This window comes from Strix uralensis, chromosome 18, assembly GCF_047716275.1.
Source record: "Strix uralensis isolate ZFMK-TIS-50842 chromosome 18, bStrUra1, whole genome shotgun sequence".
Lineage (NCBI taxonomy): Eukaryota > Metazoa > Chordata > Aves > Strigiformes > Strigidae > Strix > Strix uralensis.
This window is the reverse complement of record NC_133989.1, coordinates 14,117,314-14,141,765: the sequence shown is the minus strand read 5'-3', so window position 1 is coordinate 14,141,765 and position 24,452 is coordinate 14,117,314. Positions and strand designations below refer to the sequence as shown.

The 24,452-nt window shown below is 39.3% G+C and overlaps 1 protein-coding gene across 9 annotated transcripts in view; it reads left to right on the top strand.

Moving 5' to 3' along the window:
• PTPRT (protein tyrosine phosphatase receptor type T) overlaps window positions 1-24,452 on the top strand; it is a 473,479-nt gene that overhangs the window by 95,451 nt on the left and 353,576 nt on the right. The window lies entirely within an intron of this gene.

Genomic DNA, 24,452 nt, shown 5'->3' with positions numbered 1-24,452 from the left:
TTTTTGGGTTCCTTCCAGAAGGAGCTTGTGCCTTCTGTCTCTGGCACTTTCCACCTCATCCTCGCAGGAGAAGGGAGCACCTAATTAGATTTCATGTTCCAACCTAGGAACAAGCTCTGGTTTTGGCTGCCATGTCACAAAACCATAGTGAGAGGTTGAGGGGGAGATGGGAGAAAATAGTGATTCAGGCAGATGTTACAACTTTACAAAAAAGAGGAAAAAAAATGGGAACATGTTACCCTTCTCTAATTGTTGCAACATTGCTTAATATCTGACTTTTTGGGGGGGCATACAGCAAGCTATAGAGTACTCAGGGCTTTGACTTAAGGTTAAAGATGAACATCCTTATTCTCAAGAGCACAGAGCTCTCAGTGCTTTCTCAAGGCACAGAAGGGATAAAGGCAGAAAATTTCAAGTTAAATGAAGAACACTTCAGACTGCTTCAGAAGACCGTAGGTATTCAGCTCTGTTTTCACCTTTTTCCTTCCACCAGTGAACCTGGTGTGCTCTCTGATCCTGTGGCAGCTAGAAGTGCACCCATTGATGCCTGTTCAAAGTGACATGTCAGTGGAATTACAGGAACTTCATTTCAATTCTTGGCTGAGAAATAATGAACAGTGAGTTTAGGGAAAACCAGACTAATAAGAGATCTTAAGCAATGTGGGTTTTTAGAGCTATGTTATGTACCTTTAATCTTTCTGAAGATTATAGGGTGACAGGATTTTCTAGAAATGGGCAGGATTGTTAAAACAGTGTGTGGAGATCAGCTGCGAAATGACTACTTTTATCATAACCCCTCAAAGAGACCTCTCTTTATGCTGTTGGGAGATAAGCGTAGGTTGTACCTAGGAAGTTATAATAAATGCTAATTGTGTTTAAGAATTACTTCTAAAACTGCTGCTTTTTCTATTTCTAGGGGGGAAAGAAGGGGAAGAGGGTAGAATTGTGACTCCTTTGAATGGTGACTGAGCTAATTGACAAAACATGTTATTAGACTGTGTGTTTAAAACGTTTTTCTGTGCTTTGTAATAGATTCCTCTAGTTTACAGAAACACGCTTTGTTTAGAAACAGTTATGGTTGCATGAGAACTTGCTTTGCCCACCCACATGGTTGCAAACACAAATATATTAAGAATGAGGAAAAATGCCACCGTTCTTCATCATTTTTAGCTGCTTTCATAATATCTACTGAGGTACATGGTTCCTTTGCTTGCAGCAGGTACCAGAAAGCAAACGTGTATCCTGCTGTCACCCAGATTTTTTGGTTATGTAGTGAGTGACGCTGCTGTGGCAGTGGGTTGAGATGTTTTCTCACAACTGACAGTGCAGGTTTGCAGGTCCTTTGTGGTGGCATTTCATTTTCCTGCTTTTTAATCTGGGTCATGGGCAACAAACGTGACTGTTCTGGCTGACCAGTTAAGGTTTGCTGCCTGTGTAGCTTTGTCCTCTCTGTAGGTGTGATGAATGGGGTATGTGGGATATGAAGACAGCCTTTAAAAAAAGGCATTATAAAGAATAAAAAGTTGGGTCACCTTGTGGCAAAGGAGATCAAGGATTAAGAAAATGGCTCGTTCACAAATTCTACCTGTCTAAAAGCTTTACAAGACAGTAGCCTGGCAGACTGGCCTAACTGAGCTGCTTTGTCTCACCCTGATGTCTTGAACTAGACTTGCCAACACAGTACCTTTGCTCTCTGGAGAAATGTTTGCTGCTGTTCTTATCACAGGTTCATAGCTGTGACAGCATACATCCTCGCTCTCCTGGAAGCAAGGCACCTTCCCAATAAGTAACTGAGTCTGTTGCATCTTTGTGACCCTTGATGGGTTTTGTTGGAGGCATAATCTTTTTGCCCTCTTTTGCTTCCTGTACCCTGAAATTCTGATTGTAAGATAGCCAGTGCCACAACAGAGCATACAAAATGTAGGTTAGTATTAAGTTATGGGAAATTGTCCCCCCTATATGTTTTTCCAGTCTGGATGGATGTTGCCAGGAACTCTGTGCAAACTCTTCCCTTTGGATTTTGTGTCTGTCCCAGGAGCAGGTTTTGCTCCTGTTTGTGCTCTCCCATCCTGGGCAGAGGGAAGGAAATGGCATACTAAAGCCTACTTTTGATGAAAGGAGCTGAGTCTACAATAGCTAAATATTCCCCCTGGGTCTTTACAACTGTCAAGGAAGAAACTGTGGGTTTTTTGTGAAAATTCTACTCCAAGCATGTGCAATATAAACAGTGCTCCTGCTCCCGTCCCTCCCTTGTGTCACCATGCCATCTGAAGAGTTTAATGAGGCTCAAGTAAGCAGGAGGCTGAGAGATGTGGCTGTCAGTATCCCCATAGGCAGAGTGAGCTCTTCTGCCAGCAGTGACAGCAGGAAAGGACAGCATTGCCTGTTTTACTACCTGTTTGATGGTTTATATGCACATATACTGGGACTAGTAATTTTTTTTTACTGTAAGTTGCCCATGACACTTTTACTGCAAACATTGTGTAAATGCTGTGAACCCCTCTGTGGGTCTGGGTGTCTCTCCAGGAGCAGCATCGCCTGCTAAAGGTGAGATCTGGTGCCAGCCTTTGACCTACCTCTGAAACTTGTGTTTATAAATCCATCCCATGGTATTTGTTCCCTGGAGCAGACTTCAAGTAAAACGTCATTATGCATAAAGCAGCTACTAGGGAAGGGAGAAAACATCGAGTAACTGATGTTAACGCATGATGCGAAGTGCCACGGGCCACAGAAATTTAAGTATTCTGTGTGGGGACTGAACTTTGTGCTGCCAGGCAGAGCAGCAGCACCACCCAGTACTCAGGTCGGAGGAGGTAGTTTGTAAAGAATAGTATGTTCTAGCCTATATAGGTAGACTGGAAACTATAAAGAAAAAGCTGATGGTGTTGCGGAGGTTACAGACTGCTGCTAGTTGGGGAAAGCTTGAATTACATTTTGTGGGAACAAAAAAAGAACTTAATCCAACAACTTCATTGACTGAAAAACACAGAAGTGGAAGAGTGAAAGTCCTGGTCACTTGGGGAGAAGGGGGAACATTCAAATTGTAGGATAGCTTAAAATTGTACCTTCTGTGTGTCAGATAAGAGAGGAAGATAGCTGAAATCCTGCACTAATAACTGTGACTACTGTTAGTCTGTATGCAGGAATGTTGTTTTGATGGGGTCCTCCTTCAGGCAATTATACCTACTAAATGTCAGCAGTGACATCAGTTAATTATTACAGTGGTATCAAAAGCTTCTACACTTTAAAAGCCCTGGAAAACCATAACTATGAAGCAGTATCTATTGCAACTTGCAAATTCTTTGCTACAGGGAGGTTAACCCTGCATGATCCTTCTGTCTTCTGTATTAGGGTCTCCATTTAAAAAAAAAAAGACATGAGAAAGTTGCAGTCACGTGGCATGATGAAACAGCTGTGTTTAACTGTTCTTCCCTGTGCAAACTGCCAAAAGAAAAAAAAGAGGTTGTTCACAAGGTGTAATAAACACTTTCTATTGATGCACTGGCTTAGATTATTTGAGCTTTTTTACATCATTGCAATAGAAATCCTGATCAGCCATATCTCTACAACAGGAAATTACTTATTACAAGCAGGAAAGTACAAATACATAGAAGGTAATTTCTCTCAGGTCTTGAGAGAAAGGTAAGTGGCTTACAGGGAATTAGGAGAGGGCAGTCTAATTGGGGGTACAGGTAGGGAGACTGGGCATTCAAAACCTTTCTTGTTGATTAAAGAAATATTTTCCTGGTTTTCTTTCTTCCTTATTCATGTGAAGAAAATAATAGGGCAGAATTGATCAAATGTAATTCTAGGTGGACGAGTATGCTCTGTTATACAGAGGACAGTGGCAACTGCAGGGCCAGAAATGCCCTTTGAAGCTTATAAACCCTCCACCAGTACTGTTGGCCACAAAAGAAAATTTGAGACCTGTGTATGTATGTGTATTTTGGATGCAAGGTGTAGAAATAATTTGTAATTGCACACTTCAAATCTCTGTGCATTTCAAATGACAAGCCAATGAGAACCATGCCTGTATTTTGTATTTAGAGCAAACATCTGTGACACTGTATCCCCACTCCCACTCTAGGACGGGCAGAACAAGCGGGGAGCTACACACTGCATTTTGGTACCTTTTCAGGTTTGAGAGACCTTAGAGTATCTCTACAGACATTTTTAGCTGGCCAAATCGGTCATCTTCTGCGACCTACTTCTCATCAGGTAAGATCAGATTCTTATCTACAGGAGTGATAGCCTGTGATGTACGCTCACATTTTCAATATAGCTGCTGCTGAGGCACAGCTGACAGTATTAACAGGCAGTGGTTTTAGCCTGAGATTCCTAAGCTTCACTTACACGACAAGCTACCTTTACCAATGTTGCTCTATCTCTTTTCCTTGATAATTTTTGAAGCAAATAACCAACTTCAGCCAAATTCCAAACAGAAGTTAGTCTTGGGTAAAATTTTGGAAGGGTGGGGTAGGGGTGAAAGTAGGTAGGAAGGAGACACCCAGATTAGCTGATACGCAGCTCTGCTGGGTTCTGCTCCAGCTGGCTCAGGTCCGTGAGCTGTGGCTTTGGGAGGGGACGGGGAGGTGCTGACATTACCTTGTGGGAATGTAAGGAGATAAAAGGGACACCTCTTCAGAAAGCTTATTTATGCTAAATACATTACATTATGGTTTAGGTGGTTGGTTGTTCTTGTTGTTGACATGTTTTAATGATGCTATTAATTCCCTATTAATTAGCTTCGCTTTAGACGACTTTATTACTGCTAACAGCCCTTTCACTGTGACCCTTTTTGAGAAGCAGTCTCCTGGTTCAGCAGCCATAGGTGTGTGTTTGTGCTTTTCTGTTGTATCATGCTAAAAAGTGGGAAGGTATTTGCCCTGTTCTGGTTTGCAGTCTTAGGTGGCAAACGCTTTTTTTGCTGCACTCCAAAAGAGTAAGTCTCTACCTCGGAAACTACTTTTATGGTTCCTTTCAAATTAGCTGTGTATTTAAGTGCTATGTTATACCACATTAAAAATTCAGAAATTTGACTTCATCCGTGGAGAGGCTTTGAGCAGAGTATACTCACCCTCATGAGGACTTCTACGCAACGGCTTCAAAAGTAGTTCATTTTGGCTGGCACACTTTAGGCTGAAATTGCTGGTTGTGAGTGTGTGGAACCAGCAATTTATAACTGAAGGGCTTGTGAAATCTGCCCAACAGTGGAGACCTCCAGCCTGTCTCTGGCTTGCCCTGAGGTATGATTCCTTATTTAGGGTCATCAAAGCTAATGTTATGGCTGAATCTTTCATAGCTGCTGTTCCTTTGAAGTCCGCTTGGCTTGCCTTGTCATTTGCCCTCAACCAAATAGGGAAAAAAGTGAAGTCACTGGCGACTTCTGCTTTGGATTATGCTGTGCAATTCAACTCCGATCTTCAACCTGGTGAAGTCAGGTTGAAGTTCATATTTTTCCTCTGGCTTCAGTGAACTGCAAAGGGATTCCTTCTCTCTCTGAACTGTTTTTATCTGCTCTATTAATATTTTTGGGTTTGTTTCTCTTTGTTAGAATGCAGGACTCCTTATGCTGCTTTCTTTCTGAGGTATGGCTAGACTTGTCTCCATTCCATGTAAGCCTCTAATAACATTATATGTTTAAAAAAAATCAGAAAAACCCCACAAATCGAACACCCCAGGCTCTCCTCCTGTCTCCCCTTCAAAAAACCCAAAGAAAGAGTTCCAGGTTGAGTCGAGTGTTATTTGGGTCTCATTAGCCTTGTGCCTATACATTATTTGGGCGTCTGTTGTTAGAGATATTTAAATGAGTAGAGAAGAACTCTTCTTTGACAGCCATATGCTTTGGAACAAATCTAGTTGTTACTTTTGCCTTTTTAGCTGGAGCTGTCTACAGACATCATACTGCTCAGTATTTTTGCTTCAGAATGTATGTATCTGTTTCAAAGCTTGTGCTTATTTGCAATCCTGGATTTGTACACAGTTGATTATTTCCTACCTGAATGAAAATCATCTCAGGAGGTATTACAGATGCAATTTTTATTGCAAGACAGCGTGCATCTGTAAACATACTTTCAGCGAATATTTGTACACAGAGTTTAATGTTTTCTTTTTGTGAAGAGAGTATGCCAGAAATGACTCTATTTAAGAATTGTACACCTGGTATCAGTGTGATTAGAGGCAAGATTGCTTCCCAGTTTTAGAAAGAGTTTTTGCTGTTTGCTAACTTGTTGCCATGGTGGCACTAGTTTTGTTTCTGTAAATTTAGACTGTGCCTTCTTTGTTTTTAAAGCTGTATCAGTACTGTATTGGCTGCTTAGAGTTCAGATTGCTTGAATTCTCATTGTTTAAACAGGCGAGTCTGAAGATCTTGTACATAGAACTGGCAGATAAATGTTTAAATGGCTTACCAGAAAACTGCTATAGTCTTATCCCCCCACATCCAGGAGTTTTATCTTACTGGTTCCAAATTGCATTTTTTTTTTTTTAATTCACTTTTTGTTTTCTTCAAACAAGCGAGGGTAACGACTGAAGGTCCTGTCATCCTGTGAAGAGCAGAGACCTGGCTGCAGTTTGCTTTCTTCTTATTTTAGGCAAGTGGTAGGCATTAAAGAAAGTAAGAAAGTATTGTCTCCATCCTTTCTATCCTCATCATTTCAGGAGCTGGTTCATTTGACTGAAATGGGGCATGTATTTCATGGACCTAAATCTTCTGGTTATAGCTCTTATGGAGGAGGTGATTGGGCAACTGAGAATTTTTGGATGAATTGAACAGCGTGGAATCACAGGCAGTGTGAAGTAAACCAGCACATCCCTTCGTAGCCCTCTGATAACACGTTTAGGCAATTGAATATTTGACAATGGGTGAGAAATGGAAGAGTTTGGGTTTGTGTAAATACTCCAAATGAAAAGTGATAATTTCTGCATCATTTTTGATGTGCTAATGATAGCAGTGGTTTTATTGTGTTCCGCTGTCAGTAATGTCTGGAAATCAAGGTTACTTGGGTTGTCTGTATTTTCTGCAGTGTTGGAAAAAAATTTCTCCTACCTACTGGCTATGCCTCGGGGTCTGTTCAGGTCTACAAAGCTTCTGAGGACTTGGGGTTTGGTTTGCTGTTTGCAAAACACATCAGGAAAACAGCTGATGATACCTATATGTGGCTGTTGCACTGTTGAATAGAAGGACTGACATTTTTAATGACACCTCCTCTCCTGTGCAGGACGTCTAAACAATACAATTCATGTGAAAGAGAAATTAATTTTCTTTGCTCAACTGAGGTTGTTTCTTCTTCTCATGTTTGTTTACTTGGAGAATGCTACACAGGAGAAAAGGATCCAAAGTAACAATTTAGGAATTTTTTTGAGCCCCTAAGAAGTACCTGGTGCTTGTAGTACCCAGAAGTAAGGCTTTCAGTACCCATTTTACAAGTGGGAAAGATAGGCACAGAAATCCCAAATATCATAAGCACCAGAAAGTTCTTTCCTTCCAAAAATTAATCTTGTGAATATTTATAGTTTGCCTTGTGATTTAAGACAAACTTTAGATTTCTCACCTGAGTATTATATTTTCATTGTCACTTCCACTCAGCACCTGGACCAGCTGTTCCTAATTCCTTCACTTTGGTTTCCCAATTACTTGCAGCTGCAGGAGGTTTGAGTGATGATTTTCTGAATATCGACAAATTCTGCAAGTGTTTCAGGGAAGGGAAGCAATAGATTTTGTGACTCCTGAGTTTAGCAAAGCTTTACTGGCTTAAAGGCTTTGTAAAAATCACTAAGAATTAGGATTTGATCTGCACTTCCATTTGTAGCATGTGTAGGGTCACAGCTGTGAGTACAAAATTGTCAAAGAAAGTTCAATGTGTAAAAACCTCAGAGCATTCAGCAGTATTATTTATTGTTTGTTGGTTGTTTCTGTCTTCTACTGTTGCTGCTTTGTGTATAGTGACATGATCTCAGGTTGTGCCAGGGGAAAAATTTCTTCATTGAAAGGGTTGTCAAGCATTGGAACAGGCTGCCCAGGGAAGGGGTTGAGTCACCATCCCTGGGGGTATTTAAAAGACATGTAGATGTGGTGCTTAGGGACACGGTTTAGTGGTGGTCTTGGCAGTGCTGGGATAACGGTTGGAATCGATCTTAAAGGTCTTTTTCAACCTAAATAATTCTATGATTTTCTCTAATGCCGGCAATCCCGGCAGCTGGAGAAAAGGCTAAAATGGCAATGGTGTGAGTCAGGGGTGTGTCAGGGGCAGCCTGTGCTTTTGAAGGCAGCTGCTCTCAGGGGGTATGAATCTCCCCTCTCCTAGGATACCCCCAGCCCTGGCCCTTCCTAATCTGCAAAGCGTGGGTGCTGCTCCAGAGCTCCGGTGAAGGACATGCCGTACTGATACCGCAGGTTTTTTTAACCACTGAGTGAGCAAAGACATTTCTCTGCAGAACATGTGTTGTGCAGCTTTGCTTCAAGAGACAATGAAGTCTCCTTATAGTGCTCTGGCACGGGTTATTTATTTGTAAAGCAGAATTTACATGTCCTAAAAATAGGTGAAGTGACACTGGCCCCACGAACCAGAAAAAGTAGATTTGCTGGAAATGTTTAGAGATGGAACATAGCATTGCATTTCAAAATGATAGCACTTTGATTTTCAGGAAGCATTAGAAAAATTGAGAATTTTCCATTTCCGCCCCATTTGTGGAATTTCTCTGTTCAGCCAGTCACTTTCTGTGATGTAAAGTGGACACATATCTGTCTTAACCTCTGTGGGGAACTGATGCTGTTTAATTTGAAAGACAGTTTGAAGTTACTTGTATTCCTCTAGAACAATCAAATCGTCTCTGAGGAATTCTTGAATTACAAGATCAAGTAATTGCTTGAATGCACTGAGCATGAGGATATTCCTTGTGAAGCAGGAGCTGCTTGTATTCCTGCATTGTGTGAAGGAAGAAGAAATCCTGGCTTTCCTAATTGCAGCTCAGATAACAGGGCAAGATGGTCCTGATGGCCACAGCTTTTCTGTGCATGTGGTGGCAGGGAAGAGTGCACCAGGTGGGAATGGCTGTGGTTATTTCCCCACGTAGCTTTCTTTTCCAGATGACACTCAAAGCTGCAGGTGGTGGTGGCATGCGGTAAGCTCCTCTGGAAACTGCAACAAACCAAATGAATGTTTTGCTGTCATGCTGTTTCTTTTCCTCCCAGTACCCCATGATGGTCTGTCTCCAGAGTGCTTCTCGCTAACAGCAGCTGCTGGCTGAAATTTTGATAAGGCCTTTGGTATTTTAAATTCAAGAATCTTCAGATATTTAAGATCTGTATTAAAAAAAAAAAAAGCACCAGATGCTTAGTGTGGGGTGGGACGTGGAGAAAAAAGCATAGGAATTTTAAGTAAGCAAATGCTGTGTATTTAACAAAGGGTGGTTTCATCTGAGGCAGCAGTATGAGGCATTTTCAGGAAATTCTGTATGTTATGTTCCCCTGTAGCCCCAAATGTTTCTATAGTCAGTCCTTAAATGCACAGCAAAGAGGTCTTTGTGGAGTAACTGTGTTCCTAGTGGCTGCTTTGTATTTAAGTTACTACCAAGTAGGGTCAATGTAAGCTTTTGTGGGCAGGTGCACAAGCAAAAGCTTTCCAAGTCTGTTCAGGTTTTTGCACTAAAATGAGCTTTGCCATTCTAATTGTGTTTGTGTGAAAGGGTATTGCTGCTCTACTGCATGCCAGAATCATGATAGTGATAAAAATGCCAGGAGATTGTGTAACACTTGCAGAATGGGATGAAATAGAGTTTGGCACTTCTGGGTTCTGTTTCATGGAGTTGGCAAGTGTCTAAATATCTTACTTGGAATGCTGAAAACGTAGCAATTTTTTTAAAAAGCAATTTACCGAGGGATTAAGTGACGTTTCTGCTTGTGAAACTGTATTAAAGCTTGCAGGAACTCTTGTGCAATGCTACAATAAGTTAAAGTCCCAACATCCTATCTATTCTGCTGTATGACAGTAGTTGGAACCAGCGGTCATTTTCTTCCACAGTCATGAAAAAATCACTTTTGTGGGATTTATTTTGTTTTGGTCCCTCCCCTCACCAAGTTTTTATAATTTCTTGGGAAGATCAGAATTTTGCTCATCAAAGAAGAAATAGGAGGGAAGGATCTGCACCAGAAAGGAGCAGCGAGTTAGCTTTTGGGTCCGTGCACAAGCCCACACAAACACTTGAGCGGAACAGCAGTGTAGGTGGGGAGGGTGTTAAAGCTGGTAAGGGCTCGGGGATGCTTTGATATGACTGTGTAGGAAGGGAGGAAGAGAGGGAGCTCACACTGTACCATATATTCTTCATTTTTAAAAAACGACTGTCCATTCCACAGCCTTAGAAGATATATCAAATTAACTCCCCTCTCTCCCCATGCGTAGTTTTAATATGTCCACTTGTATTGCAGAAAAAATGCGATTAAACCCTTGCTTTCACCAAGGCGTCTGTACGGTGAGAACATTTGTTCATTCGCAGCAGTGGCAAGGCCACTAGCTGTAAACTTACTTCAATCTAATTTTTCTCTGTTCCTGGTTCTGTAGTTGACTTTTTAACTGAAATTTTCAGCTCTATAAATTAAATTTAAGCAGTGGATTTTTTTTTTCCCATCTAGGATTATCAGTTAAAAGGGAAAATGGGGGGGGAAAGCACAAACACTCCTTTTTGCTACTCCTTCTTGATTTGAATTCTGTGTGATGCTGTTAGTATTAGAAAAAACATGGAGCAGTCTGGAAGGTGAAACCTAGAGCTGTCACTGCTGGTGACAGGTGAAAGGAGGGGGGGTGATACCTGTTGTGGTCAGTTTAATATAACAGAGAAGGAAAGAAGAGACAATATGGTTGTTTCAGTGGTAGATAATCCCTTCAAGCAGTATTAATTAAACTCAGTTTCAGAAAGTTGTATTAAAATCATTCTTCAGAAAATCCACCATCAGAAGCCACTTCTGAAGCTAAATCACATTTTCCTAATACACTGAGCAGTTGCCAAAGGAGGTTCTTCAAACCTGTCTTGTCTCTCCATGTGCATGTTCTGCTCCTAATGCCCTTAGCTACTTTTATTCACTTATTTGACAAGTTAACTCTTCCTGGTATGCAGTGTTAGGGAGGTCTGCAAACAAGCCCAAATTAAAAGTCTGTCAGTATTTAAGTTTCTCACAGTTCAGTAAAAAGCACTGCTTTTATTGCAGCATTATCCTTAACACCAGATAATTCTATGAAAAGGTCTAAAAAGTAACACTTAGAAGTCTTTTTCACGTAATCTAAACTTATGGCAAGCATTGCCCCAAAACAATTGCCTTTTCCAGAAATACTGCTTTTCCCTATGGAAGAGAAATCTGGTTATTCTTCTATTTAGGCTTACTTTTCTAAGAGAGAATTTGAAGGGGAAATGACTGACCTGCTAATTGATCGATCTTATCCATGATTTTAATGTAGTCACCTAAGGATGCATTTGAATTGCCTATAGACACATCTATCCCAGGATTCCACGTTATGAAGCGTTTCCAACATCGTTTGCCTTTCAGGGAATTTTAAACCTAAATTGTAAGTGTAATCTTGATAGTCACAAGCAGTAAAAGTTTGCTCACTTGTGAATGCAAACATGACAGTGGAGTGTGCATGTGAATACAATCTTATATCAGAAAGTAAACTGCCAAGTTCTGCAGTTGTACTCTGTATATTAAGTGGGAGCAGAGCTGCACGTGTTACCAGACTTAAGGCTTATCATCTTGCTGCTGAGCTGTAGAGCAAGGGAGCATCAAACACGTTTGGTGCATAAACTGCTAGGGAGCTTCTGAGCTTGCAAAACCCCAGAAATGGGCAAGGGAACGCTTACAGATGGAAGTCTGCTTTCTCTTCTGGTGTAAATGAACCTGTCTGAAGTGAACGTAAATGATGATACAGGATCATGGCATTTGTTTCAGCTGAATGCAGTGTTTCATACCTTAGGAGAAAAAAAACCAACCAGTAACTCTTTCCTCAAAAGCTGTATTTGTCTTGAAAATTCCTGTTTGCTGTTGTATGGTGAACATTTGAGATCTTAGAGGAAGTTAGTGTATGCATTACTTTCTAGTTTTCCAGGAGTAGTAGCAGCATGGAGAGTAGAACATCACTCCTATAACCTGTCTCTCTTTATAGATGGGTGAAGGTAGTGGTGGTATGAACTTTGTCAGTCAAGCTTTTGCTAAGGCTTTAGCATCTTGCAGGCAGAGCAAGTGTGTTACTTGTGGGGGCTTTCAAGCAGATCATGCTTCTTTAAAAGTCATACAAAAAAGGAACACAACTTAATTAAAAAAATAATAAAAAAGGTAAAGAAGGGGTAGTGCAGTAAACTATTTTGTGTATCTCCTGGCAACCTTTTCAACATACCCGGTGTTAGTGGTTAGTATATATAATAGCTTAAGAGTTCATGAAGTCCACAAAGCTCATTAAAAACAGGTGAAGCCTTTTTGGTCTGTTGTAGAGAATCATGTTAGTGGATAGAATTATGTGACCTTTGTAGGAGCCTAGAAATATGCTAAGCTAACTGAAAAGTCATACAATATATTAAATAAACAAACTAAATCCCCTGGTAGACACACTTATTCTCATGTATGCAGATACCTTTTTAAAAAAATCTTAAATGACTAATGGTACTTTAGAATTCTGTGGTGGGGTGTTTTTTGTTGTTTTTTGTGGGATTTTGTTGGGGGTTTTTTTGTTTTTTGTTTTTGTTTGTTTTTTACCTATTATTTACCTGTTAGGTTACCTATTGCCTGCCTTGCATGAAAAACAGAGCAGTGACTGTTATTTGTGTACGTGTTTTTTCACACTGAAGGAAAAGCAACAGCTACTACCATTCCAGGTGTAATGTAGATCAACATCCTGAGTTTTACAGTTAGCAGTCAGAGGATAGAATCTCTTTTACTAGCTATGTGTATGAATATGCTTATTTTTATATGTATATAAAAAAGTAAACTTTCAAAGCCAGGGTAAGAACCAGCGTGCTTTCTACGTGTAGCGTGCATCAGCAATATTGTGAAGTTCTCCTAAGATTCAATGAGGGGAAAATCTAAGTTTGTAGTAACTAATAAAGGTGCTAATGAGTTACTAATTCTAGATTATTCATGTCAAAACAGTAGCTTCAGATTTGAGAAAGTCAAATGGAAACTTGTTAAATGAAGGGTTTTAGAACAAGTATACTTGTTCCAATGTTTTTCATTGTCACTTTCCTATCTGTTAAATACTGTGTCAATATAACAGTACTGGAAATCAGATTCTATTTAATAATTGCCCAATTTAATCAGTACCAGCATGCTAGCCAACTTGACTTTATCTAAGATACTAAATCACATAGTCAACACCTTTAATATCATTAAGTGTGGAACTGGATGAATGGATGGAAGATTGGTCCAAGTGGGTATAAATGTTTTCATTCACTGCTGAATCTTACCATGTTGATTGCTAAAGCTAAAGGCTGGGTGTTTGGAAATGCACTCACATAGATCCTAAAAGATAGACTTTACAAGGGAATCAGTTCATGGATATCCTGTTTGACTGGATGCTGTTGAAAAATTATTTGTGGGTTCGCGATGGGATGGACTGTTTCGAAAAAGGTAGTATAGTAGATCTATCGCAGGTTTCATAACATTTCTATAGAAGAAATGTGTTAAATGGGTGAGTTGAGGACTAACCTGGACGTTACTAGCTTTTTTGATACCTTTTTACTGTATCAGACTGGACGCATGTTAACTAAGGGATAATTCTTGAGATCTAAGGTTTTTTTTCACAGATGCTCTCAACATAAAAACAAGGAATGTGCTAATACAGGTAGTCAATCACACACAGCTGGAGGAAGATAAAATTATCAGACTGCAGGAATTAGGACTTTGAAATGTGATGAAATAAAAAAATGGGATGTAATTTAGCATTACAGAGTGCAAGGTCATGCATCTCAGGACTAATTAGTTTTTTGCTTTAAGATTAGAAATCAGTTGGAAGTGATAAGAAGCTGCTGGAGCATTAATACTAGGAGATTGAGATGAGTCTGTGAGATTTGCTCCTGAAAAGAGAATGTTTCTGTAAGGTGAGATGGTGAAATAAGAATGCTGTTATCTATATAAAAAATTATTTAATCTGGAGTATTCTGTAAAATTATTTCATCTGGAATATTCTGTACAGCAGAGGTACTCCTTCAGAAGAAAGATGAATTCAGCACATCACAGATGCAAAGAAGGGCCTTGACGATTATTGGCAAATTGAGAACTTTTCCTATGAGGAGACTACAAGTGGGTGGCTTGCTTAATCCAGTAAAACAGAGACTAGGAGGTGCTCCTTATGAAAACACATAGAGGTAAGGAAAGGAAAGCATGGAATGCTCCAGCCACTCCAGGTTAGAGAAAGAATGAATTGACCAGCCCTTCACTGGCTGTGAAGATCCAGAAATGTCATCACAGGACTTTTCAGAAGAACAAGTAACGGAGAGAGGCCCAGGAACAAGACGCAATGGTTTATGTGTCTTGGTACTTTCCGCTAGCTGAGGCAACTCAGTATTTTACTTTCACTTGTTATGTAGATATAAGTAAACTTCATTCTTGCATCCCCAGCTCTCGCATTCAGCAGAAGACAGTCTGTTGCAGGTTTGTGAGGACCATCCTCACAACTGTGTGCTTTAGATGAGATTTCTCTTTGGTGTGGGAACCTTGCACTAGGACAGCCAAACTTTTCTAAAGTGAAACTGTGATTTGCACAAACTCCTTATTTTCTTTTCCTAAACAGCAATAAGCAGTGTTCCACTTTTATACTATTCTGTCCTCACCATGGTGTCTTCCAGCCTTCCCAAGAAAGCTATAAGATGATCCCTGGTAACACTGGGAAGAAAGTGGCATGTTACCAAGGGATTGCCATGTCATTGGTTATAGCTCTCTCAAGTGTGCATAGCTATTTACTTCATCATTCAATGTTGCTTAAAAAAAATCAGATCATTTATCTGATTATCTGCTAATAAATGCTGTAGTTTTTACTTCAGGCATACAGCTTATGCTGTCGTCATGAATACGTGTTCCCAGCGGCTGCTGTCAACTTTAAGGAAAAGAGAGGGTCACTTTTTAATAGCTCATATTTTCATTTTCTTGTTTTCAGAGTTGAGTGTAATCAAATTCCATGTTTGTGATAATAACTCTATTAAAGAAGCGTTGTGGCAATTAGCTCTACATACATGAGAAATCTCACTGCAGAGATTGCACTGAGCTTCAGTGATTTTGTGAGGAGTGGGATCACTGAAGTGTAACTGTTTTAAAGGTTTGTAGTGTAACTAAAAGTCAGGTCAAATGTGTTCAGTAAGTCAATGTTCACACCAATCCTGCGGCTGAATGCAGATGATTTATGGCTGTATAATTTCTCTTTCTCTGGGGAAAGACTGGAGAGAAAACCTGATCTAGGCAACTCTGGTATAATCTTTATATTTGAAACCAAGTCCACTCACGTGGATTCTTTTTAGTCTTTATGCTAATAAAAGTATAACTGCTGGTTGAATATTCCTTTTTTTAAAGTCCATATTAATTGTAGTCTCTGTTCTGCGAAATTCTATTTGTTTTCGCCATAGATGAGTGTTTTCAAATGTAGTTAAGTAACATCTTTATTTCACCTGGGACCTCATCGTCAAGTTTCTGTTCATTATCTATTCTTAAAATGATCTGAAACTGCTACAAATGCTGTGGTACAGTCAAGTATCATAACTTTTTCCTCCCTGTGAGACAGTGCCGTAGGAAAAAAAACCAAACCTGTTGTTTGATAGCCTAGTGAGAAGTCTGTCTTGTCCCAAAGTGCAGAATGTGATTTAAAGCAGTTGTGCCTCCTGGGTACAGCCTGCCAGGCACAGTCATTTCCATGGAGAAGCAATACACTGCAGTCCCTTTCTCATCATTGGAACGTCAGTTCAGCACGTGGCAAATGCTCTCTCTGCAAACGGAGCGCCACTGTCCCGTGTTTGTATGGCCTTGTGTAAGGGCCAAAGTACCCCTGCCCCCCTGTTTCCAGCTATCCCCGTGAAGGTAATAGCCAGAAGCTCTCAGAATATGGCTGAGACGTAGAAGTCATCACAGAAGTTTACAGATTCCAGAAGTGCATGTAGATTCTGAAAACAATTGGGGAGATTCATTGAAAAAGAGCAGTTGCCATCAGTGAGGCTTGTTCAAGGCTGGGAAGGTGTTTCTGGGGAGATTCAATGCGTGCTTGCCCTGCTCTTGCATCTTTTCTAAGTAATGTCTAGCAGATGTCTGACATGCTTCAGCCTTTCTTCTGTTTTTGAGCTGGCTGTGTGAAACGCTCTGTTGTCTTTTCCTTTGCCAATCCCAGATATGTGTTGGTCAGGTGACTGAGAGAGGACTCTGGGGTAAAAAACACGGTCTAATGCCATAATTGTTCTAATAGGCTACAAAGTGTGTGGATAACAAATGGGGATGCCCGATTAGCTTATTTTATTATTGTTTTTAACCTTACTTTATGCAGTGTTCTAAGGCTTGCACAGGAAGAGTTACAGATTTTAGATTGCCTCAGTTTAGGAGAAGGACCATAAGGCAAACACCAAGAAAACATTGCTTTCACTCCATCTCTCTTACATTTTTGGCTGCAATAGCCTAATGTGTAGTTAGCTGAAGTATCAGTATAATTTCAGTATGGTTCTAATGGGGTAAGTATATTTAATACCAATTCAGTTGATCAGAAACTGAATCTAATTTCTGAATTACTTAATATCATAATCTTTTGAAGCATCATGTATTTAATGAATCAGATTCTTGCACAGGTATCTTAAAATTACAATGGCCTGTATAAAAATGAACAATTAATTTATTGGAAACTTTACACTCAGTTGAACTGCATAACTGAAGTCTTTAGGAGGACACTTTTTTTATAAATCTCTGCTTCTGAGCATCTGCACTTTTACCTGGGGACTCTGGGAATGCATTACATTTTAATGAAGTTTCCTGTGCTGTAAAATAGTGTATGCAGCTGTACTCACAAATACCCTTCCATCTACCAAAATCAAGTGGAAAGGTATTTTATAGGGCTTGATGAGGATGTGGATAAAACAGTATCACGCAGAAAGTATTTGTCTAATTTATGGAGACAGTGTCATTCAATGTCTAATGTAAAGAGGAATCGTTTAAGCAAAGACCATTATCTTCTTAAATTGCTGTTAAGCCCTTATTTCTGGAAGTAAATGTCCAATAAATGAGCTTTTTGTGCATCTGAATTGCACTTATGAGCCTAGACTACTTCAGTGTAGGAACAGCAATAGAAAGTTTGTCTACAGTACTTTCAAAGTGTCTTGTTTTACACTTACCTAGAACGTGTTAACACAATCCTCCTAGGTGACTAAAAGGAAATATTGATGTACTGTCAGTTAAACTATATCAAAGCACGTTTCAAATTTAGACTTTTAGAATCTGTCCTTCACTGGATGATCTCGGCTGCGTGTCTGTTTGGACTGCAACATGAAGTGTGCTTGGGGATAAAAAGCTCAGAGGATCTAGTTCACATATCTCTATGAAACAAGGATTAAATCATGACTGAAAACATGGTTTATATGACAGAAAAGGGTTTCTTCTTAGAATCTGGTCATTCAGTATCCTGAGAAGTGATTGCATTTGGATTCCTTCACCTTGTGACTTTCAAGTCTTAGAAAGAAGTGCCTTAAGCATTTAACGCTTCCTGGCAGAGTTCAGGCTTGATGCTGTTTGAAAGGAATATGAACTGGGGATTTCAGAAAATCGTTCTTTAAAAGTATTTTCTGTTGGAAATGTATTATTCCAAGTTTCAGCCTCAAACTGGAGATGATCTATCCCAGAAACAGGAAAAAAGGTCTTAGATGATGGAAGAGGAATCTTTTTCTGTGTGTTTGTTACCAAGCAAGTTCTGTACAACAAGGATTGTACAGCCTGAAAGTGTTCTGAAGTGACATGCATAGTCAACATAAAATGTTGAAGACTGTCCATTTTACAGTTTGGAATTCATCTAAAATCAAGCAGATATTGAATTGTTGACAACCTGTTATTAGCAAATAATTTCCCCACATCAGAGGAGGGAGGCAAGCTGCCTTGTAGTGACTAAGAGGGACTGCCTCAGAGAAATGTGGCCAGTTGTCATTTTTTCAGATTACCTGTGATTTGTCACTGGCTGTAGGTGGCTAGGATGTGTCAGAATAGCACACGGAGTGGTGAGATGTGCTGTGATGGCCTCCTTTTTAACAAAATCTGAGCTACATTTGAGTTGACATTGCCCTGAATTTTTTCTCCTTTCTCCTGCTGTCCCTCTTCAATAGGGGGTTTGGAACACTGCAACTGTAGCTCTGCTAAATGCATGTTCTGGGTCAGATATTGTAGATTCATAGCTGCAATTAGAGAGACACTCTTGCACATACGCTTACATACCACAGTAGGAAATTTCGTTAAACAGAAAAGGAGCTCTATATATTTTCAGGAACTCACATGTGCTATTAGGCACGGATCTATTTATTCCTGGCACGTATTTACTATATGTTATGCTCTTTGGGCAAAGAATTTACACAGAGGAATCTGGAGGCTAAAAGCAAGCAAATCTTCCCATCATTCCCATGTTTACAATGTGCTGCAGAGGACAGCAGGGCTTCCTGTGCTCTGTGTTTGCCCCACTTTGCTGTGATTCTGAAAAGCATCCTGGATATTGCAATGCTAATGGGACACCCAGGAACGTCAGGGGAGAAAATGTGTATGAAAAATGCAGAGATAGAATAAATGAACAACAACAACAACAAAATTTAAAAATGAGGTAACGTTATTAAAATTTGAATCTCTTAACTGATTGTTAGTGCCTCAACCATCAGTCAACTGATCAAACTTTGCAAGGTCTTTAGCATAGTCTAGCAGTTGCCCTCCTGCCCCCAGTCTGACTCGAGGGCACCTGAACTCAGAGCAGCTGGCTAACCACTGTCACTTCTGGGGTTGACTTGCTCCTGACACATTGAATGAAGATCATGGTTTAACTGAAAACAATTTAAAATACATATCTTCAAATATCCTTGACACTGCACTTTATATGTAATATGAAACAGCAACTGTCAGCAACAAGTAAAAGGATGTTTTGTAAGAGATAACCTCAGTCTGAGAAATGTACAAACTTGTAGCTATAAGAATTGTTAGACCTCAGTAAAAGTTTGTTTATACAGCCACTCCCTGGGAGTAGCTTGCAATAACCACCTTATTAAATATAACAAGATATACCAATTGCAACACTCGTTGCAAATTATTACCATTGTACTAGACAATTAGATTTTATTTGTTGATACTCAGTTACAGATGAGATCTATCTTTTTAGATAAACTTCTGATATTTAACCAGTATACAGCTGAGCTAGTACATATTAACTATGCTACCTCAAATATCAAGGAGCAGTCTTTGGACACCTGCACAATGCTGGAGCTTTAATTGCATGTGTTGTTCAGGAGCAATATAAACAAAATATCAGTATTGTTCACCAGGAATCAACCCACCATATTAGAGTCTTCTACAAGAAAACATTTAAACTATTGGTATTTCTTTTTGGAACTGCTTAGAATACAGATGGGATGTGTGTGTATACACACATACCTTTTTGTCCTTAGGTGTACTGTGGGTAGTTTTCGGTGAGTGCAAGAGTCAGATGTAGTCACTAGGCCATGCAAGGTGTTAGTGGGGGGTTGGGTTTGCTAATGTGATGGTGAAGCTTCAGAGAATGCCAAGTGCAAACAGCTTTACAGAGGCCTTTGGACTGGATGCTGGGAACTTCCAAAGAGAACAGGGGACTTTCTGAAGTTCAGTGTTGGTTTAATTTACTTCCTTTGGCTTCATTTGGGAAGACTATTGAGCTAATGGAATGACTGCCAGCCCAATAAGCACTTAATTTCTTCTCTAAAAATTATGTGTTTGTTATAGTTACATTTAATTGCAAGCAGATCATGTTTAATTTTATGCCATGTTCACTGGTGTGGCAATAAACCAGACTTCCTACCCTTATTTAAGCTACTGTCTTCATGTTTTCTGACCATGAACTTCAAAGAGAACATCTCAGCTACAAGGAGATCTTCCTCCAAAACAGGAGCCCCAACAGCACTCAAGGAAGAGCAGTACAGGGAAAGGAGAAAGATTAGAAGACTTGTACATGGTATTGGAATTCCTGAAATTGTGTCTTTTGAGACAGTATTTTATTCATCACCAAGGATAATATGAGTCAGTCAATGACTGCTTCTTGCTTAAAGTTCAAACACATTAATTTGAAGTTTGTATAAAAGCTTATTGAGAAAGATAGGCTTACTAATGGAATATAAAATAAGTGAGAAACAGCTATCTCCAGACAGTTTTTTGCTCCCTTGGTGTATGGTAAAAGTAAAATAAGTACATAATTTAAATGACTGTGCAGCTTGAATAGCTATTCCATGTGACATTACAAAATGCTGAAATGAAGTAAGTCAATAGAGAGTTCTGACTGATCAAGACTCTAGAGCAATAGTTGATGTAGAATTTGGAGAAAACGCACCATAAATACAATGTTAGACAATCCTGTTAAGGTACACTGAATAATTAGATGCAAGAATTTTCAGATGCTGGAAGGAAAGAAAAGCAGTGTTACCTTTTTTGCAGAAACAATGAATAGCCACAGATGGTTTTTACTCGTAACTTAGCTAAGCATGTCTTCAACAAACATGGCTAATCATTTAAGATAGATTTTTGGAATGCAGAACAGCATTATTTTAGGAAAAAATTTGGTCCTGTAACTTAAGAAACAAAGTAAGGCTTATCTTATATTTAGGCTACAAGAATAAAAGCAAGTGCTACAAATTTGCATTTTTAAAAAGCAGTCTTCATTTCATCGTACTATGAATAAAGCAGGAGCCTGCTTCAAGGGTGGAAAGCCACTGAACTAATGAATTAAAAAGATTATTAGCTAGAATCATAACAAAAGATGATGGAGAATATATTTTTAAGAATCTTCTATGGTTTTGAAAACCTGTGTTAATTTTACAAGTTTCATTACACCGGGATAGGCAAGTCTGAAAATTTTTCACATAAATAAATCTTGGTGTGTTACAGCAGACTGAAACTAAACTGAACTTGCAAAGTTAGGGTTCTCTGAAAATGTGCAGTGTATTAACTGACTTTGTTCCATATCTTAAAAAAAAAAAATCCAGTGGGATTATAGATACATATATACTTATGCTTAAATAAAGCAATAAAATGTTAATATTGAGCTATCGAAAGAGTGACAGCTAAGCTGTCAGAAGCAAAAAGATATTCTTGGTATTAAATAAAGGACATACATACTGGCAAGTGAAGTTAGGTGAGTCATCCTAGATTTGGACATATAAATTTAAACAAATGACATTTAGTGTTAGTTTTACTCCTAGGATACTTCAAAGCGATTTCACTGATCCTTGGTGGATTCTGAAGCAGCGAATTAGTAATGAATGTACAGGCTGGTCTGGGGCTCAAGTTATGAGACATGTAGGCAAGCTTTTGCAAAGAGAAACCTATAATAATGAATTTAAGAATGAAAACTTAGCTTAACCTGACAAGTTCAGGAAATACAGCTTAAATACTTGTTCCATATATATCAGGATCCTAGCCTCAATGCTTGTTTTGCAGCAGAGTAGTTCCATGGGATTAGGAGGATAACTGATAAACTTTGTCAGACTCTATTGCACATTTGGGACCAATAATTTCTGCAGAGAAGTGCTGGAAGAAAAGCTTCTTACTACTCGGGACACTTTGTCTTCAGGTGTTTCACTAGACAATGCTAGGCCTGTTGGATCTGTCCCTTTCATAACATTAAGCTGTTATTGGTGACGTTCATCGCGACGACCATACGTGATCCCTTGTGCAGTGTCAGCAATATTTTGATTTTAGCAAGGTTTCTATGCAATGAACATGCAACCAGTGATTGTATTCATGCACGTGTTGTGTGTGTGCGTGTGGAAACTGTGCTCATAAGCTGCTTCAGAGCATGTGGAAATAGATGTGTAATGTTGAACCTGCAAAGATAGCAGTATGACATGGCATACAAATTTGGAAAAGACTTTCAGAAAATGTATACCCATAGTATGGCAGTTTTCCTTAATAGGTTGATAGCACTTGAAATCACTGTGCTACAAAAAATTCCAGTCTTGAGCCTACTTTGGGACCATTACAGTTTCCAGTTAAAATGAAGAGCTTTTTGAAGCTACATTCAGTTTTTTCAAGGATTAACTTGATTTAGGAAAAAAACCCTAAACCTATGTATTTTAATCCTAAAGTGAAGTGATTTTCATCACTGCAGTCAAAAACAAGCACGCAGTTTATGAACATTCCCCTTCCCCATCCTGAAAAATCTGATTGTCAGGACAGAGAACATCCAAAAGGAACGAAATTTAAGTCAAATCTAACAAGAATGATCCATACCTAAGCCAGGCAATTGTTACCTATATCTCGGAGGACTAGTACCTTCCAGAGTGTAGATAAAACCTTCTCTGCTTACAAGTAAATCTAATAATACTACATTAAGAGTAAGATGGAAAGAAAAGAAATAGAACGGTCCTGTGGCAGATGACTCATGCCTTGACAATGAGGACTTATACTTGAGCAGAAACCAAATAGCATACAGGAATGTGTTTGAGGCACTAGAGAAATCACTGGTGTTTACTTCTAAAACCCGAACATCTGGATACCTTGAGAGAAGCACTTTTGTGAGCACCAGAAGTAGAGAAGCCTGGTTTTCAGTGGATTTGTGCTTCATGGTTGAGTAATTTATCTGAGTTTATGCTAGGTCTAAGCTCAGTTCTTAAACAATTGACATCAGAAAAAGATGTTATGAATGCTTTACTTTGGAGTTTATGCCTTATTACACACTGGGGATTCTGTTCCTCAGTTTGCTGATGTAGATCCTCTGTTAACTAATGAGGCACAAAAGTTGATCAAAGCTTTCCCTGCAGTTTGAGGAGTCGTAGCATCTTTCTCCCCCTTGTAGAATTTGAGTTTAAATACACGGTGAACATGTGGTGCCCTTAGACTCAGTAAAGATAACTCTTTTCTCTTTGCAGAAACCTTTTCCTTGAAAATCTGGGAATACAGAATAAATAGTTGAGTAAAATAATGAAGTACTGATTGAAATTGGCCAGTTACAACAGCAGGGTAGTAACGTGATGGCAAAAGGATGATTTTCTGACAAATGAGATACCCAGTTACTGCTGGCTCTTCTGAAGCTTCTCATCCTGGGCTGTGCAGATACCTAAGGCTATACAAAACGCATTGCTTCTAGGGTGTTACGGCTCAAGCTAATGACATCTCAAGTGACAAGTGCCCTCCCCCAATCCCTCCATGCTGGTCCTCTTTGGCATGACATCTGTGGAGAGCTGAGGCTGTTGGACAGTGCTCATTAGAAACAGGCCTGGTCTGCAGAATTTGGATCTGCTTTCTTGTTCAGCTTAGCGTTTTGGGTTGCTTGTATGCATGTTTATGGTGTCTTCTGTCTTAATCTTTCTGGAAGGAGTAGAAAGCACATAAAACACTAACTACACTTCCTGAGGGAGGAAACCCCAATAACCCTTCATTTATCCCATTTTAAACAAAGCAACTCAGCACAAGCTTTCCATGCATGTTTTTATTCTCCTCTCCCTCCCACCTCCACAAGAATATGTAATAAGATTTCTCAAGGATATACCATGTGAAGTCTACAGTCTGAAAAATAAGTTATAAATGGATTTCTATACAATAAATCCCATAACAGAAGTTATCCCAATGAGCCAAATGCATCTCTTGCAGCCCTTTTAAACAAGAATGTCTTTGGAAGAGATGAGAATGAATGATCAGAAACAGTGGTGTGTTAATTTCTGGAGTTTTATAGTTTACAAGTACTACCTCATCATAATAGCATTTGTTTCTTCCTCTACTTGCCTCCTATTTTGTGAGGCTGAGGTCTAAATTGTTGGACTAAATCTCAGCTCTCATAAGAGTTTCAAAAGGGATGTTCCACAAAAAAGTACTGCATGCTTTTTTAATTTCTGCCTTTTTTTCCCCTCTTTTTTTTTTTTTTTAATACATGAGGGAGAAAGGTAACTACTTATGCCCCAAAAGAAAGGCCTGGGACAAATGAGACTGATGTTCTTGCTGTCTCTATTCCCTCCCCACCTTGGGAATGCTGTAAATGCTCGATCAAATTATGTCTGATGCTGTGCTGTTTTCTGCGTGTATGTAGAAACGCAGGGTAACTGATGAGGTTTCTCCCATGAATATGTTTCTCTATCCCTTTTTAGCAGTATTGGGTTGTTTTTATCTAGTGAGTCCGTGAGAGTTTGACATTGGATGACTTTATAAAACATTCTACTAATTGGATTTGTTAAAATAAATAAATCACACACTAATTGGAACGTGCCCTGCCATTATTTTTGCTTACTGAATTAGATATAATGGCGTG